Source organism: Engystomops pustulosus, chromosome 1, assembly GCF_040894005.1.
Source record: "Engystomops pustulosus chromosome 1, aEngPut4.maternal, whole genome shotgun sequence".
Classification (NCBI taxonomy): Eukaryota; Metazoa; Chordata; class Amphibia; order Anura; family Leptodactylidae; genus Engystomops; species Engystomops pustulosus.
Genome location: NC_092411.1, coordinates 209,107,743 through 209,124,926, shown reverse-complemented (window position 1 = coordinate 209,124,926; position 17,184 = coordinate 209,107,743). Strand labels below are relative to the sequence as shown.

At 39.9% G+C, this 17,184-nt stretch overlaps 1 protein-coding gene across 1 annotated transcript in view; it reads left to right on the top strand.

Moving 5' to 3' along the window:
- Nucleotides 1-232: 232 nt before the first annotated feature.
- LOC140071620 (bifunctional heparan sulfate N-deacetylase/N-sulfotransferase 3-like) overlaps nucleotides 233-17,184 on the top strand; it is a 215,078-nt gene continuing 198,126 nt past the window's right edge. Inside the window, exon 1 of the mRNA XM_072119202.1 lies at nucleotides 233-567. The gene's annotated coding sequence lies outside the window, so the exon portion shown is untranslated. The remainder of the gene's footprint in view (nucleotides 568-17,184) is intronic.

Here is a 17,184-nt window from a genome sequence, read left to right as displayed (position 1 = left end):
TAAGATTAACAATAAAGACAATCAAATATAATAACTCTCTTCTATACTGTTAGAAAGCAGCTGTCATATATCTAGGGTTCTCTCAGGCATGAAATGGAGTGAGATGATTGACCTCAGGTTGTTCCTCCAACTCAGAGCTGCTCATTTTCACTGACTCCCTGTATACACAATGCTAGACCCTCTCAAAATGCACAAGTGTTCCTCCCCAGGCCCCCTGCCTCCTGGCAAGAACAGACTAGACACAAAAAAGTGTCTGTCATTACGACTCAGCCAAACAGAGCTGCAGCAGTGGAGCCAGCGAGCCCCTTCCCCCGCTGCAGGAGGAGAGAGCAGCAGAGGAGGAGAGGAGGCTGGAGGTAGCAGGGACACTCAGCTCAGCACTGAATATAGCGCCTGCCGGAGCTGTGCAGGGTGCTCCCCCAGCATGAGGCTGCCCCTCCCTGCTCCTCCTGCCAGGCGCTGACCCTGGTGCTGAACCGTCCCACACAAGACTGGAAACCCTAACCCTACCCCTCTCTCCAGAAGCATCAAGAGGAAGCCTGACACCATGACCCAGGCAATATCCAGGTATTACCAACAGTCCTCTCATACCTTCATACAAGAAACTTTCCATTACTTGCATCTGTTAAGAAGTGCAGGGTTTCATCCATTTACAAGTTTCTTCATGACAGTAATACAAAGAGTAGTTACCATTATACTGTCAGAATTGTCAAGGTTTTACTTATTTATCTATATGTATATACATCAGCTACATAGATATTTCTATAATAATATTTCTTTATTAGTAGAAGGGGATTCTTTAATATATTATATGATTTATATCTTATATCTTGTATATTTACTAAATATAACAGTTTACCGAGATGTATGTACACCTTGCATGTCTGTAATATTTTAGCGATATGAAGATTCTCCTCTGTCTGTTCCATAGTCTCCAAGGTTTTGAGGAAATGAGCTCTTGCAGTCAATATATTCATTCCCCTTGTGTTTTTCCTTGTTATTATTCTTTTTTTGTGGTATGTTCTCTTTTATAAGTGTGATTGAAATATTCTATGTGTAGCATGGATGCCCTCTTGTGATTGATTTCCCCGACAATTAACATATCTATGCATCCCTTTCTGCGTGTGCAGACCAGAGACTTTCAATATTGAGACATCAGGCTTGCACTGTATGTGTGTTTCTTAAAGATTGCAAATAAATCAGGCCATTGATTTTCTGGGTTCATCTTTTACTGAGTGCTAGCATTGCTCTGAGGGAGACAGAGTTCAGAACGGACCAAAATATGTCACTTGTCTTAAGAAGGCTTTCTTCACTTGATAATTATAAGGATGATTTATTGCAGGCAGAGTTCTTACTGCTGTATTTTGGAGGCAATTTCACAGGAGACAAAATCATTCACTGGTGTTAAGGATGATATTTCTGCCAGGGCTTCACATATCTGAGGAAATGAACACTTGAAGATCAATATAGGCTAGTAAAGTGTTGTGATCATCAGACACGTTGCAATTCCAAGCAAGAAGAAAAATCAATCAATTTAGCAAATGTCAAAACAAACCTCTTTTTTTTTTCTTACATAGTCATTTTTTTTATTGTAAGATGTTTTATAAAATAATGATATCATGAAGAAAATAGAAAACCTAGAACTTTAATGTATGTCTACACTTTTCCAGGCCTTAGTAGTTTACAATCCTCTAGTTGCCTGATAAGTTGGGCAGCTGGTTTATGCTTGTCATTTGTCAGATGTTACATTATAAATCCACAAGAGGTTGTTAGATTCCAATTTGTGATTCAGAACACAGCTGTAAATACTAGTTGGAATGCTTGGGGATTTCTCAGTGTGCAGGTTCTTGTCATAGATGGTGATACATAGACAAGGTAAGTTCATTGATGAACAACAGTGACAGCCTTCTTCCTTCAAGATGTAGGTTTAAAACATACAAGGGTTTGCAGTCATCTTGTCCAACATGCCATAAACATACATTATGTACTGCAACTGTGTATAGATAGATATTGTTGTGATATAGCTTGAGAAATAAAATTAAGATCAAGAAATGACGCATCAGATAATTTTACATCATACTTAATGGTGTCCATCATCATGTTACTCTTCTGCCCTTTACTTATGGAAGTCTTACATTTTTCCTGTTAGAAACAGAGGTCTTCCAGCTCCCCATGTCCAAGGAACAGTAGTGTGAAAGTATGACAAATTCTTGATTCACATTATATTAGGATCTGAGCATTGCGGATTTCACTGATCACTTTTAACCAAAGCTTCATCATTTTAATAACATGAAAGACACATTACCTTAACGGGAACCTGTCACCAGACTAACCCCGCATGCCCACAAACAGTACCTTCTTCTGTAATAACTACAACCCCTAATCTATTTCTAAATTATGTAGCATAAATGAAAATTCATATTTTATTCTTTTGTACAAAGTCAGGCAACCCCGCCTCCTGCAGTAAGGTAACCCCGCCTCCTGTAGCCAGTTTGCTCTGCCCACTCTATACTTCTGGGGGCTGGAATGTCAGATGCATGGAGTAGGCAGAGCAAACTGATTGCAGGAGGCGGGGTTACCTGGTGGGGCTGCCTGACTGCATCCTACAAAATAATAAGAGATGATTTTTCATTCATGCTGCAATCTAGAAATATGCTGAAAAGACCTTCAGTGGACGTACAAATTACAGAAGAAGGTACTGTAGGTTTGGGAGGTTACGGTGGTGAAAACTTACCCTTAAACATATGATTTCTCTGTCAATTCTGAGCAGATTCTTGCTTTTCTAGCTAGTCATATGACGTATTATTGAGCTGATTTTGCCACCTATAATATCAAATGCATAACCAGAATCCACGATCTTTGAACATTGGGTAGCTCCCATGTGGTGTAGAAAAGTTGGGGTGAATTGAAGATATCAGAAGTATCAGTCATTTCCTCCTTGCACTCATTAATACCGTACATTGTTGCAGACATCCAGAGGCATGCCAGCTCTGCCCTTTGCTTACATCCTGCAGCAAGGTAGGGGAAAGGGAGGAGATCAGGGGTATAACTACAGTGGTATAAGCCATATCAGCTCCTATGGTCCCGCAGTGTCAGGAGGTACAAAAGAATGAAGGAAGTGCACCATTATATACATATTATGGTGTCCATTGTACAGCATGATCTATGTATAACATATATGTGATCTATATATGTTGTATATGTGTATATATGCGATGTGTACAAGAAGCGTACATTCTGTATATGTGTATATATGGTGAATATTTGTATATGGCACTGTATGTGTGTGTATGCTCTATATGTATGCACATGAGGGAATAAATGTGTGTATGAGCAAAGAGTGTGTATATACACTCACCGGCCACTTTATTAGGTACACCTGCCTTTGAACGTGGCATTGTTGTTGGTGCCTGAAGGGCTGGTCTGAGTATTTCAGAAACTGCTGATCTACTGGAATTTTCACGCACAACCATCTCCAGGGTTTAAAGAGAATGGTCCGAAAAAGAAAAAACATCCAGTGAGCGGCAGTTCTGTGAGCAGAAATGCCTTGCTGATGCCAGAGGTCAGAGGAGAATGGGCAGACTGGTTCGAGCTGATAGAAAGGCAACAGTGACTCAAATCTCCACCCGTTACAACCAAGGTAGGCAGAAGAGCATCTCTGAATGCACAGTACCTCGAACTTTGAGGCAGATGGGCTACAGCAACAGAAGACCACACCGGGTGCCACTACTTTCAGCTAAGAATAGGAAACTGAGGCTACAATTTGCACAAGCTCATCGAAATTGGACAGTAGAAGATTGGAAAAACGTTGCCTGGTCTGATGAGTCTCGATTTCTGCTGCGACATTCGGATGGTAGGGTCAGAATTTGGCGTCAACAACATGAAAGCATGGATCCATCCTGCCTTATATCAACAGTTCAGGCTGGTGGTGGTGGTGTCATGGTGTGGGGAATATTTTCTTGGCACTCTTTGGGCCCCTTGGTACCAATTGAGCATTGTTGCAAAGCCACAGCCTACCTGAGTATTGTTGCTGACCATGTCCATCCCTTTATGACCACAATGTACCCAACATCTGATGGCTACTTTCAGCAGGATAATGCGCCATGTCTTAAAGCTGGAATCATCTCAGACTGGTTTCTTAGACATGACAATGAGTTCACTGTACTCAAATGGCCTCCACAGTCACCAGATCTCAATCCAATAGAGCATCTTTGGGATGTGGTGGAACGGGAGATTCGCATCATGGATGTAGAGCCGACAAATCTGCGGCAACTGTGTGATGCCATCATGTCAATATGGACCAAAATCTCTGAGGAATGCTTCCAGCACCTTGTTGAATCTATGCCACGAAGAATTGAGGCAGTTCTGAAGGCAAAAGGGGGTCCAACCCGTTACTAGCATGGTGTACCTAATAAAGTGGCCGGTGAGTGTAAGTGTATATTTTTTAAGTTGGAAGTGGGGCCCCATTCAGGAGTTTTCTATGGGACCCTTCCTCTCCTAGTTACACCGCTGGAGGAGATGATCTTATCCCCAGGCTTTCTGTCAGCACAGAGGTAGAACATGAAGGTGACTGAAGTATAGCAGACAGGAGGTTAGGAGGGAGGATGAACTATTCCTGCTTGTAGCAAGTGAAACAATTGGAGTTGAGTACTGGAGTGATACTGTGCTAACAGACAGGGAAGATGAACTAGCTGGGAAACCACACAGTAGATGAATGTGGAAACTGCTGCAATATACTGAGGCTTAATGGCTTAATTTGGCTCCAAGTATGGAAATGCTGCTTTTGTGTTTTCATGTTGTATTTGATTATTTTTATTATATAAAATTATAATTTAACATATAAGTGCATTTCAAAATTTTGATTTATTTTTTTAATTAGTTGTGAGTGGTCTGATTGAGACCATTTCATAGCTTGATAGAAGTTTTAGAAACTGGCTTATCAGAGATGATCCAGTCAATCTAATGTAGTGAATAATGGTTTCATAGTGAACATTGGTGGTCAGCCATTTTCACGTCTCTCTAGAAATGCAATTGGGTTTAGGTCAGGGTTATAGCTGGGCCAATCGAGAAGAGGTTTGCATCCAGGATACCTCTGTACTTGGCGCAATTATCTTTCCTTCAAATACAACTAGTCATCCTGTGGCTGCAGCTTAAAAACACCCAAGTAGCATGATGTTGCAAGCACCATGTTTCATTGTTGAGCTTGTATTTGGCAGATGATGAGCAGTGCGGGTTTTCTACACACACCTCTTAGAATTAACACCAAAAAGTTTAATCTTTGTCTCATCAGATCAGAGAATCTTTTTTTTTCATCGTCTGGGAGTCCTTGGTGTGTTGTATTTTAAACTGTATGTAGGCTTTCATATGTCTTGCACTGAGGAGAGGCTTCCGTTGGCACACTCTGCCATAAAGCCCCAACAGACGGAGGGCTGTAGTGATAGTTGAATTTGTGAAACTTTCTCCCATTTCCCTACTGCATCTCTGGTTCTTCTTTACCTCTCTCACTAAGGCTCTATCCCAGGATTGCTTAGTTTGGAAGTACGGCTCGGTCAAGGAAGATTTGTGGTCATACTAAATATCTTCCATTTAAGAATTATGAAGGCCACTGCACGGTCGGCGCTTTCCCGGAGGCATGTAAATTCCAGCGGCACGTGGACGCTGGTACCTTGGATTCGATTGCCGCCCCCTGTGAAGTCGTCGGGGGGCATCAATCAATTACTATTACAGCCTCGGGTCTTACAACATCTGATTTTAACTCATTTATTCAATGTACAGTTTGCACATTGTTATAAATGATGTGGTGAATCCCCATATACTGCTATACTGTAGAATGGCAGTATATGGTAGGATCATTTGCACAACCTAGGGTTAAAGTACCCAAGAGGGTGTGAAAAATAGTAAAAATAAAAAAGTAACATTAAATTAAAAAAAACCTAAACAATTAAATCACCCCCCTTTCCCTAAAACTGATATAAATATTAATCGACAGTAAAAATCACAAACATGTTTGGTATTACCGCATCCCAAAATGCCTGCTCTCTCAAAATATAATAATGGTTTTTCCCCGTGTTCAACCCGTAACGGAAAATAGCACCCAAAGTCAAAAATGCCACTTTTTTCCATATTGAAAAATATAAAAAATTCTATAAAAAGTGATCAAAAGGTCATACAGTCCTTAAAAGAGTAGCATTGAAAATTTCATCATAGTCACAAAAAGTGAAACCTCCCTCAGCTCCATACACCAAAGTATGAAAAAGTTATTAGTGCCAGAAAATGGCAAAATGAAAAAAAAAATGTTAGTATATGAGTTTTTAATTTTTGTAAATATATAAAAACATTTTAGAACCTATATAAATTTGGTATTCTTGTGATCGAACCTACCCAAAGAATAAAGTAGACATGTCATTTGGGACACACAGTCAAAGTCTTAAAATCCAAGCTCACAAGAAAATGGCGCAAATGCATGCATTTTTTCTCCAAATTCACTGTATTTGGAATTTTTGTCCTGCTTCCCAGTACACGGCATAGAATATTGAATAGCATCACTATGAAGTGCAATTGATATGCAGAAAACAAGCCAACACACAGCGCTTTACATGGAAAAATAAAGTTATGGCTTTTTAAAGGTGGGGAGTGAAAAAGGAAAATTTTAAAAATGAAAAAGGGCCTGGTCATTAAAGGGTTATTGAAAGTCTTATTGCAGCTCAGCTCCATTCAATGAGCATTGTATATATTTATTAAAGGGTAACATAAACACATAAAAATGCTATTTCTAATAAGAGAACTTTTATATATTCAATGTTCTATAAGACTATTTGTTTCATACATTATAAAAAAGTCAACCAAGGAAGTAACTTGTACCATGTGAAAATATGAAATGTAAAGATTTTCAGATGTATTTTTAGCAACTAGCTTCTTCTGTGAAAATTTCAAAATTGTCAAATTACATTTAAATACATGTGACTCAATTTCCTTGGAACAGTAAGTAGGAAAAGATGGCATTTTGTGATATCCTCCCTTTAACTGTGACTCTATTATGTCTATCTATCTATCTATCTATCTATCTATCTATCTATCTATCTATCTATCTATCTATCTATTTATCTATCTATATATCATCTATCTTTAACCTAAATTCACTTGAGTATCTCTCTTCCGTGCAATCTTAGAATATTGTGTCATCCTGTCTTCTACGTGAGGTTAGGACACAGGTGTATTTTTATGCAGACCTAAGCATTATAATATCTGTAGTGTGAGAAATTATTTAAATCACTGGAAAGAGCCCAAAAATGACACCTGTTATGATGATATATGGAATTTTGTTTCTTTCTGTTTGAAGATTTGTTATTCTATTTTCTATACTTGATTATGAGAGCAGCTGAGTTTGGAAAAGTGTTGCTCAACCCCTATTTATTGGAATATGAGTCACCCCCTATATGAGTCACCACCCTATATGGGTGGTGTGTTATGATTTCAGTGCTGTCAAATTTATGCAATTCCCAATGGTGTGTCTCTTGCATGTCTTTTGTGTGTCCATCCATTTTTTCACATCCGTTATGCTTCTATGTTGCGTTTTTTTCTGTACACAGAAAAACTCAAGATTTAACAATGGTTAGCAAACATAACAACTGGTTTCCCAGCATCATCTGTGAAAAAATAGAGCTAACACCAGGTATTTTTTCTGCAGACCCATTGGGGCAGATTTATCAAGTGTCTGAAAGTCAGAATATTTCCAATTGCCCATGGCAACCAATCACAGCTCCCCTTTAAAATATTCATGAGCACTGGTCAAATGAAAGCTGAGCTGTGATTGGTTGCCATGGGCAACTGGAAATATTCTGACATTCAGACTGCTTGATAAATCTGCCCCATTGACTTCTATTGCCTACCGCGATTGCATGCATAATAAAAATAGGACAGCTTCTACATTTATTTTCATGGAAACCGAGTAGTGGAAAAAAACGAAAATGTGTAAACACCTATAGAAAACAATGGTTCAGTAAGGCTTCAAAGAAAATCACGGAAGAGAAAAACTACACAAGTGTGAAAGATCCAGTTGTTGGCGCATAGGTCATTTACACAAAAAATGCACACCATCATAGCAGGGCAACATTTGCTTCAATATATAGTATAAAATATTCAGGAAAACATGTACAACAAGTTCCATTATTGGAGCAGCAAGCATTAGGCTTCTTATCTTGGTCATAAATATTGGTTTGTTACCTCACGACAGTCTACTAACATTGGTCTTATTCTATAGTGGACATTAATTATTCAGTGGCAATTGATAATAGAATTTTCCTTTTTTGTAAATCACTTGCTGATGGATAATTAAAAACCTTTATCATCTCTTTAATGCTTTTACCAAAGTACAGACAAAATGCTCCTAAATGTAAATATGGGTTGTATTTGGTGAAGTGTATGGGTGAAATTAGTGGAAAGAGGTTTGGGAGTATAGATAAAGAAGAATGAGAAGATGTCACAGAATAAATGTCAAATAATGGTTCATATATATTAAGAAATTTTTTTGAATTTTTGTTGCATTTGGCTAAGATGAACAATACAGTAGAATAAATTTTAATTTGCAGGAGAAATTGCATGTTGTGATTACCATCGGAATAAGCAATATGCTTCACATTGAAGGACCTTTACTAAAATGGATTGTCCAAATCAGACATCCCAACAGTTGGTAAGGCTGGAGACTATGCTCAGTAATAATCTATAGCTAAACGGTGAAGGAGCGACACCTAGACCCTGTACTAATTAGCTTTTTTATGCTCTTCTCTTGTGCCTTAAAGGGTATTCCCATCTGGGCATTCACATTTAATTTAATTCATTTGCCATATGTAAACGTTTCTTCAATTGGATGTTATTAAAAAAAAATGTTCCTCTGTGAAGATAATTTCTCATAAATGTAATCATGTTGTCCCTTAGAAACAAGATAGCTTCCTCGGATACGACCACCCCACATTTTGGCAGCAATGGCCAGACATGTGCTATTGAGTCCTTTCTGACCACCTGGATTCAGTGATCATTACCACAGGACGGCTGTGGGACATGCAATAACTCACGGACATTTCATATATAAAAACTTTTTGTTTCCTTGTGCAAACCCTCCAGCAGAGGTGGTCGTATCCAGGGACACAGTTTTGTTTCTAAGGGACCATATGACTATGAGAAATTATCTTCACACAGGAACATTTTTTAATAACATCTAATTGAAGAAATGTTTATATATGACAGATTAATGAATCTGGATGTGAATGCCCAGACGAGAATATCCCTTTAAGCAGCATAGAACAATTGATTGGAGTGGGGTTTGAGTGTTTTATCTCCAGAGATCTGATACTAATAGATATTTTTAGGATAAGTTATCTGTATACAACGACTCTCTGCACAGAATACAGATGCAGCACTGGTTAACACGACATGGAGAAAATGGGCAGTTCCCTCCATTCCCTTACTCTACAGACTGAGTTATCATGTCTGGTTAATGGGTTAGGCCAGCCATGTTATCCAATGCTGCTTTTATACCCCTTTTCCAAAGCTATTGTAAAGTAATATTTGTTTGCAAAAATTCTGTAAAAAAATAATCTTGTTTTTGGCAATCCTTAACATGAAAAGTTTATGAAAAGTTCAGCTTACTGTCTCAAAAAAAAAATAAAGTTGTTAAAAAAAAACATTTGAGTCCACAATTATTTGCATTCTGTGAATCACACAACTCAATGCAGTGTTGTTCCCTTTGAGAACTCTTGTTGCACTTTTGGCTGACAAATTAACAACTCAAGCTTTAGCAGCTGTTTGCTCATATTTTGCCTCTGTGCATAAACTTTGAGTCTTAACATATAACGTGTTATACATGGTGCAGAATAGAGAAGATTTCAATATGACGGTGCAGCCTGCCTTCTACTTAATGCTCTTCAGGCTTTGTTTGTATTGGTAGACATTGGCATATTATGCGTTGTGATAAGAAGAACTATAGAAGACTGTCATTCTTTTGACGTATTCCTATTTTCTTTTTAGTACTTGCTTTGGTTGCTATGTTTAAACTCTTTGTATGCCTGAGCAGCCAGTACCCACTATGTATAGAAAATGGCACTTTTCACAAAAAAGATTTTCCAAGGTTCTGATGAATGAAACATATTTTAATTTTATTTTAAAGAAGTTTAAATAAAAAAATATAAAAAAAGACAAAAGATGTTCATAAAGCAGACTCTAAACCATTAAAATCCTAAGCCCCCCTCCCAAGACCATCTTTAAGTGCTTGACTGGAGTGGAAATAAAAACCCTATGTTTTTTTTATTATATTCCAATTTACTAATTTTTCATAAGTTTTTCCATTCTAACAATGTAGACCAGGGGTGTCATATTAATTTTGACTGACAGTCACATCAGCCTTGCAGTTGCCTTAAAAGGGTCAAATGTCAATTTAGTTCTGTATAATTGTAGCCATACAAATGTAGCACTGGTTAACATGACTTAAAGTGAGTTTATATGTGTGACTCCTTCTATTTACTCACAATGGAGACTGAGTTTTCATGTCTGGTTAACGGGTTAAGGTCAAGTCATGGTATTCAGTGTTGCATCTGTAACAAGAAGTTACATTTACAGGGTTATCATTACAATCATCCCTTGGAGTGCAACCAGAAAGCTCAAGTCCCAGTGCCTGCTCCGCTGTGGCTTGGTCACATTCCTGCTCCCCAGTAGCCATTGGTCTTCTTACCTCCTTATTCCTGCCACAGCCTCTGATGTATTGCATGGCACTCAAATACTCATCGAAAAAATCTGGCAAGTTTGTCAGACAATGACTAGGCATGGAGTAGTGTCAGGGACCTGGACAACACACCTTCTGCCTCACCCCTTCATCCCCATAGATTGTAAGCTCTAGGGAGCTGGGCTCTCTCTCCAATTGTCTCATCTGATTATGTTATTATTCTGTAATGCCTTGTTTTATTTGTATATGTACCCCATGTAAAGTGCTGTGAAATATGATGGGACTTTATTAGCAAAGCTTTATTATTATTACAAGTTGCCACAGGCCTTGTGTTTGACACCTGTGGTTTGACAGTCACCCCCAGCTTCTTTTTATTAAAGGGTTTGGACACTTTACCTTATGTTTTTTGTAATGTGTGTGTAAGTGTGGGTAGGGGCAGGATATTAGGTGATTTACCAATATACATCTATTAATAGTTCTGCTCTTCTTTCTTGATATGTAAAGTGAAGCTTCCTGTGTTTTACCTCATCAGCCAGACATTTCTGTCCATAAAATGACTGCAGATGGAGGGTCATGTGATCTCTAACTGTCCATGAACAATCTTCAGTCAGAGATCACAAGACCCTCTATCTGCAGCCATTTTATGGTCAGGAATGTCTGACTGACAAGAGGCTTCACTTTACATATCAAGAAATTGGTGCAGAAGTATTAATATATATGGTAAATTACCTATTATCCTGCCCCCCACACTTTCACACTTTACAAAAAACATGGGGTAAAGTGGCCAACCCCTTTAACAACTTGGCTTGAATCTTTAACCTACACAACCCTACCTCTAGAGCTTTAGTCATTTTTAAATAGTTTTCTGCTTCAAAACAATTCAATATTGAGGACTTAATAAAAAACCGTAGAGGGATCTGTCCTTTTTAACAATTTTATTACAAACTTCCAGAGAAAAATACTGAAAGCCAATTCCAAATCTGCTCAATAGCACCCATAGCACCCATTTTCCCACTCTTCTACAAAAATTATGGAGTGCAATAGAATACTGTGTGTGCACAATATTGAATTGTATTAACAAGTGGTTCTTATTCGTCGGTGGAGAGGAGCGTAACGGCATGACGTAGTCACGCTGCACGCCTGCCGCCTACCCTCCCCCTTACCTCTCGGCGCGGGACCTCGTCGTGATGTGTGGTGGGGCCCTGAGCGAAGGCGCTGATTCGGCCGGTCGCTGAGGTGGCGAGTCGGTCGCGCTGCTCGGAGCGGGCCGGTGGAGTGTATAGGGAGCAGGAGTTACGGAGCAATGCCGGGCCCCGGAAGTTAAGCCGAGCGTGCTGGACGGACATTGCAGCCGACAAGGACAAGGTCAAGGGTTCGGTGGAACGCTGTCGCGGGCGGAGAGATCCGGAGCCTCGGTGCGGGAGTGCCGGGACTGGGGAGTCCTCAGCGGCGACGTCGCGAGCCGGACCAGTGGCCGTCTTCTATGAAGCTGATCCTATCTGCTCTACAAGCCGGCTGATACACGCTTGGGAATAGCCTGCCTTGAAGGAAGCTTTCCTGCACCGGTTGGGTGAGATCGCTACAGGCATGGTGGTGATATTCGCTACCTGCCTATATTATATATAAGCTTTACGCTATTTTTTCTTGAAAGCTCTTATGTAAGGCTGGCCTAGATTGCCCTGAATGCTCGGCTGTGCGCTAAACTAATGACTAACGAACAACAACAACTAATGAATGAATAAACTAACTCGCACTGCTGAAGTGTATTAGAACACTTTACTCTACAAAGGAACATTTTAAGCATTCATTGGGAGACGAGGAATTTCTATCCTATGGTATTTTGCTCATGCCTAACCTCGTCTCGCTTTGGGTGCTTTTGGCGAGTGGAGGTGTATGCATTGCTGCTTTCAACTGTACTGCTAATCTGTGCACGCAGAATAAGGAGGACTAACTCGACTAACTAATTCCCTGCTAAAGCATTGAGCTTTTCCATCTATGTCTAACATTGCTTTTTTACTAATTCTGCTTGGCTTCGTGCAACAGTAATGAACAATCTGTGTTTAAAAGACTTTCTAATTCAGTTTACTTAATCAGTCTAACTCAGTTGGAGGGACGGCATAGAACTGTGGCTAGATAGCATTCATGAATAACAATTTTTTCTCTCTATTACTTAACTTTTATTAATCTTGGTTGGCTATGTGCAATATTGATGAATAATGCTCGAGTAATGTATTAGATCACTCCATTGAGATTGCTTAAGCTCCTTAACTTAGTCCGCGTGGCGGGCAATTGAATCTTGGTCAATACTTAGGATTGATTATATTTTTACACCTATTTGTTCGGCTGTGTGCAATACTGACGAATAAGGATTGAGTAATTCAGGGGATCATCCTATGCTCTTAGCTTAATTATTTGGCATACCAAGTGACGGAAAATAGAGTCTCTGCTAATTAGTTTTTAGGTTTTACGTCGCTTCTTTTTGGTTGATAGTGTTGGGCTAGGTGCAATATTATGAAATCTCAAATGTTTAATGTATAGGATTATCGATCTCCGTTCACTTAAGCACTTTCTACTGTCGTATATGTATTTGTTTGTGGATTTGACGCATTGTACTGTAATACTCTATTTGTATTAGATCGTATCTTGGTAATTAAGTGTCTCTGTGGGGCCCTTAGAATTACTTTGGAAACCGTTCCTGTATATACCTGTTTAGAAGTTTATACCAAGTTTAGAATTGTGAATGTTTTTGCATCCTTGTATTTAGTGCCTAAGGGATACCAAGGAGAAATCTGCGGGTATTCAGTAGAAGTAACATTGAGAAATAAGAGCACCATTATGCCCCCTAAGAATACATCACGCAAATCGACAGGAGCAGGGTCTCCGAAAGAAAAAGGGAACCCCGGTAAAGGGGAAAATATAGTGAAAATAGATAAATTATGGAAATCCCCGGCGGTAAAAACACGCACAACCCAGAAAAATCAGGGAAGTGAGGAGCAGAGATCGCAGGGGTCAAGGTTTGCCGTACTAGAGGGAGAAGAACAGGAGGGAGACGGAGAGGATTGAGAGATAGGAGGAGAGAATGAGATGCTTAAAGAAATTTTAGCGTCTATAAAAAATTGCAGTACGGCAATCAACGAATTGACGGAGCAGGTGGGGGCTTTGAGAGAAGATATGTCCCTTTTAAGGGAAGACCTTAATAAAGTTAGAGAAAAACAGAAAAGGACAGATGAGAAGATATTAACAGTGGAAAAGGAGTTGGGGATAATAAAGAAAAGAACAGGTGTTCTGGAAAGGGAAAATGACTCCCTTAAAAATAGACTGACAGATATGGAAGATCGGTCTAGAAGGGCCAATCTGCGGATAATAGGGGTCCCCGAGAAGGAAGAAGGGGAAAATATTGTCCAGTTCATCAAAAATTGGCTTCTTGAAAAAATAGGTAGAGAACAGCTTTCATCTAATTTTGAAATTGAACGTGCACATAGGATCCCTCTTGTTTTAAAAGCTCCCGGTAACACCCCACGTACTATTATATGCAAAACCCTCCTATCCAGGGATAGGGACACGATATTGAGGGTTGCTCGGGATCATAAAGAGCTGACGATTCAAGGAGCTAAGGTGGCCATCTACCCTGACTTCTCTAAGGAGACTTTACAGAAAAGAAAAAGTTTTATAGAAGTTAAAAGAAGACTGAGAGAAAAGGGTATTTTGTACTCTCTCCTGTTCCCAGTTAAACTTAAAGTTATTTTTCAAAATCATTCCCATTTTTTTGCTACCCCGGAAGAAGCCTCTGACTGGCTGGATCTGAAGGGGCTCTGAAATAGTATATATGTTTGCTCTATTGTAGAGGTTCGGCGTCTGTGGGGGGGGGGGGTGGCGGGGGGTCAGTGGCTCGAGTAGGAAGAGTGCTACCATGGTAGGACAGTGGGGATGGCGCGGGGAGGGATTGGGGCTATGGGAGGGCGCTGGAGGTAGTAAGGGTTCCCCCTTTTTTTTTTTTTTTTTTTTTCTTTCTTTTTTTCCTCTTTTTTTTGTGAGAGATGTCAGCCATAAGATTTATTGCCTGGAACATTAGAGGGATGAAGGATCGATTGAAACGTTGTATTATTTTCAATTATATCTGTAAACAATTGCCTGCAATAGTAATTCTTTTGGAAACGCATCTTGTGAAAGAGACGCTCTGTTTAATAGAGAGAAGATGGGTAAGCCAGTCGTATAGCTCAGTTTTCTCGTCCTTCTCACGGGGGGTTACGATACTAATTCATAGATCCATTGATTTCCAGGTTCTTGATTATCAATGTGACGTAGATGGTAAATTTGTTTTTTTGTATGGCATACTGGAAGGTATGAGATGTATAGTTGCAGGGATCTATATACCGCCGCCTTTCAAATACGAAGTACTTTTACAGTTGATCAAGTTTTCAGAGAGAGTAGGGGAGTGCCCGTTGCTAGCAATGGGAGACTTCAACTCTGTGTTTTCGGAAGGGTTGGATCGGGTGAGGAGGGATCAACCAGTTTCCCGGGTAACGGGGGCTACTCCGTTTGCGAGGTTCTGCCAGGAAGTAGGCTGGACAGATGTATGGAGACATATTGCGGGGGATCAATTGGCATACTCATGTTTTAATCGATCGTACAATTCTCTATCCAGGATTGATTTAGCATTAGGGAACGATTCGGTTCTGGGTCGGATTAAAAAGATGAGATATGACAATCGTTCGATATCTGATCATTCCCCGATAGTGCTAGAGCTGTCGGGAGTGGACGCAATATCCTGCAGATTTTGGAAGATCAATCCCCATTGGTTGACGCTAATTTCAGATGAGGACAAGCTAAAGAGTCAATTGTGCCACTGTATTACAGCAAACAGAGGGATAAATAATTATGGTTTATTATGGGATTCGACGAAAGCATTTCTGAGAGGCCTATTAGACTCTGAAGTGATATATTTACGTAGGCAGTTTGCAAAACAAGAAAAACAGTTAAAGGGAGAAGTTAAAAAGTGGGAGAAGATGTTTCAGGAGAATAAAACACAAAATAGTTTGGATAATACGCTACAGGCGCAAGAAAGGTATAATAAATTTGCTACTAATAAAGCCATTCAAAAACAATTTTTTTTTAATCAGGCGGCTCACTGTGAGAGTGGACTTACCTCGAGAAGACTGGTCCAGAAAATAAAACAAAATCAGGAGTCCAATAGAATAAAAGCAATAAGAAATAGTTCGGGGGAGATTGTGCTTAGTCAAAGCGAGATTAAAAATGAATTTATGAGGTTTTTCCTGTCGGTCTACTCATCGGACTTAGAGGCCACATCAGATAACATATCAAAAAATACTTAGAGGGGATTAGTATTCCGAAATTAGAAGAAGAAAAGAGCAATTTGATATCCCAACCTATTTCGGTTAAAGAACTCGAGGATACAATAAGCTCCGCTAGACGCAATGCTGCCCCGGGTCTAGACGGGTTACCCCTGGAAGTTTATGTGAGATTTGGGTCAATCTTAATTCCGCTGCTGGCCAAAGTTTGGGAGGATGCACAGGAGCGAGGTAAACTTCCGGAGTCGTGGTACGAGGCAGGAATAGTTTTGATACATAAAAAGAATAAAGATCATCTAGAGAGGGAATCATATCGCCCGATATCACTTTTAAACGCGGATGCCAAACTATTGGCTTAAGTACTAGCGAATAGATTAAAAATGGTGGTACCTGAAATTGTACATAAAGACCAATGTGGTTTCGTGGCAGGGCGTCACATTAGTACAAATATAAGAAGACTGTTTGCGAGTCTGCAGCTGGGCCTGGGGGGGGCCCGCTCCATCCTGTCGTTAGACGCCTCTAAGGCGTTCGACAGGGTGGAGTGGGACTTCCTCTGGGAGGTGATGAATAGATTTGGTTTGGGCAGAAAGTTTCTGCATTGGGTTAGATTATTCTACGTGGCCCCGCGGGCATGTATCAGAGTAAATGGAGACTACTCCACCTTTTTCTCGTTAACTAGAGGTACAAGACAGGGATGCCCCCTGTCCCCTTTACTATTCGCTCTTTTTATCGAGCCGCTGGCTATAAGGATCAGGGCAAGTGAGGAGATTATGGGGGCAGGATATGGAGGACAGATGGATAAGATCATGCTGTATGCGGATGATATCCTTCTCTGCTTAGAAGATTCAGCAACGTCTGTCCCGAAAGCACTAAAAGTGATCAATGAGTTTGGAAGATATTCAGGGTTTGAGATAAATGTACAGAAATCCATCCTGATGCCTCTAGATGAGAAGTCTCTGAGCCAACTGGGGAATCTAGAACTGAAGATAGCGGATTCTCTGGAATATCTGGGTTTAAAAATTAGTTCCAGGGTGAGGGATTATTTGACATTGAATGTGGTCCCTCTCTTGACTAAAGTGAAAACAAAAGTAAATACATGGAGCTCTCTTCCTTTAAACCGAGCTGAGAGGGTGATGTTAATTAAATGTATCTTACTACCGC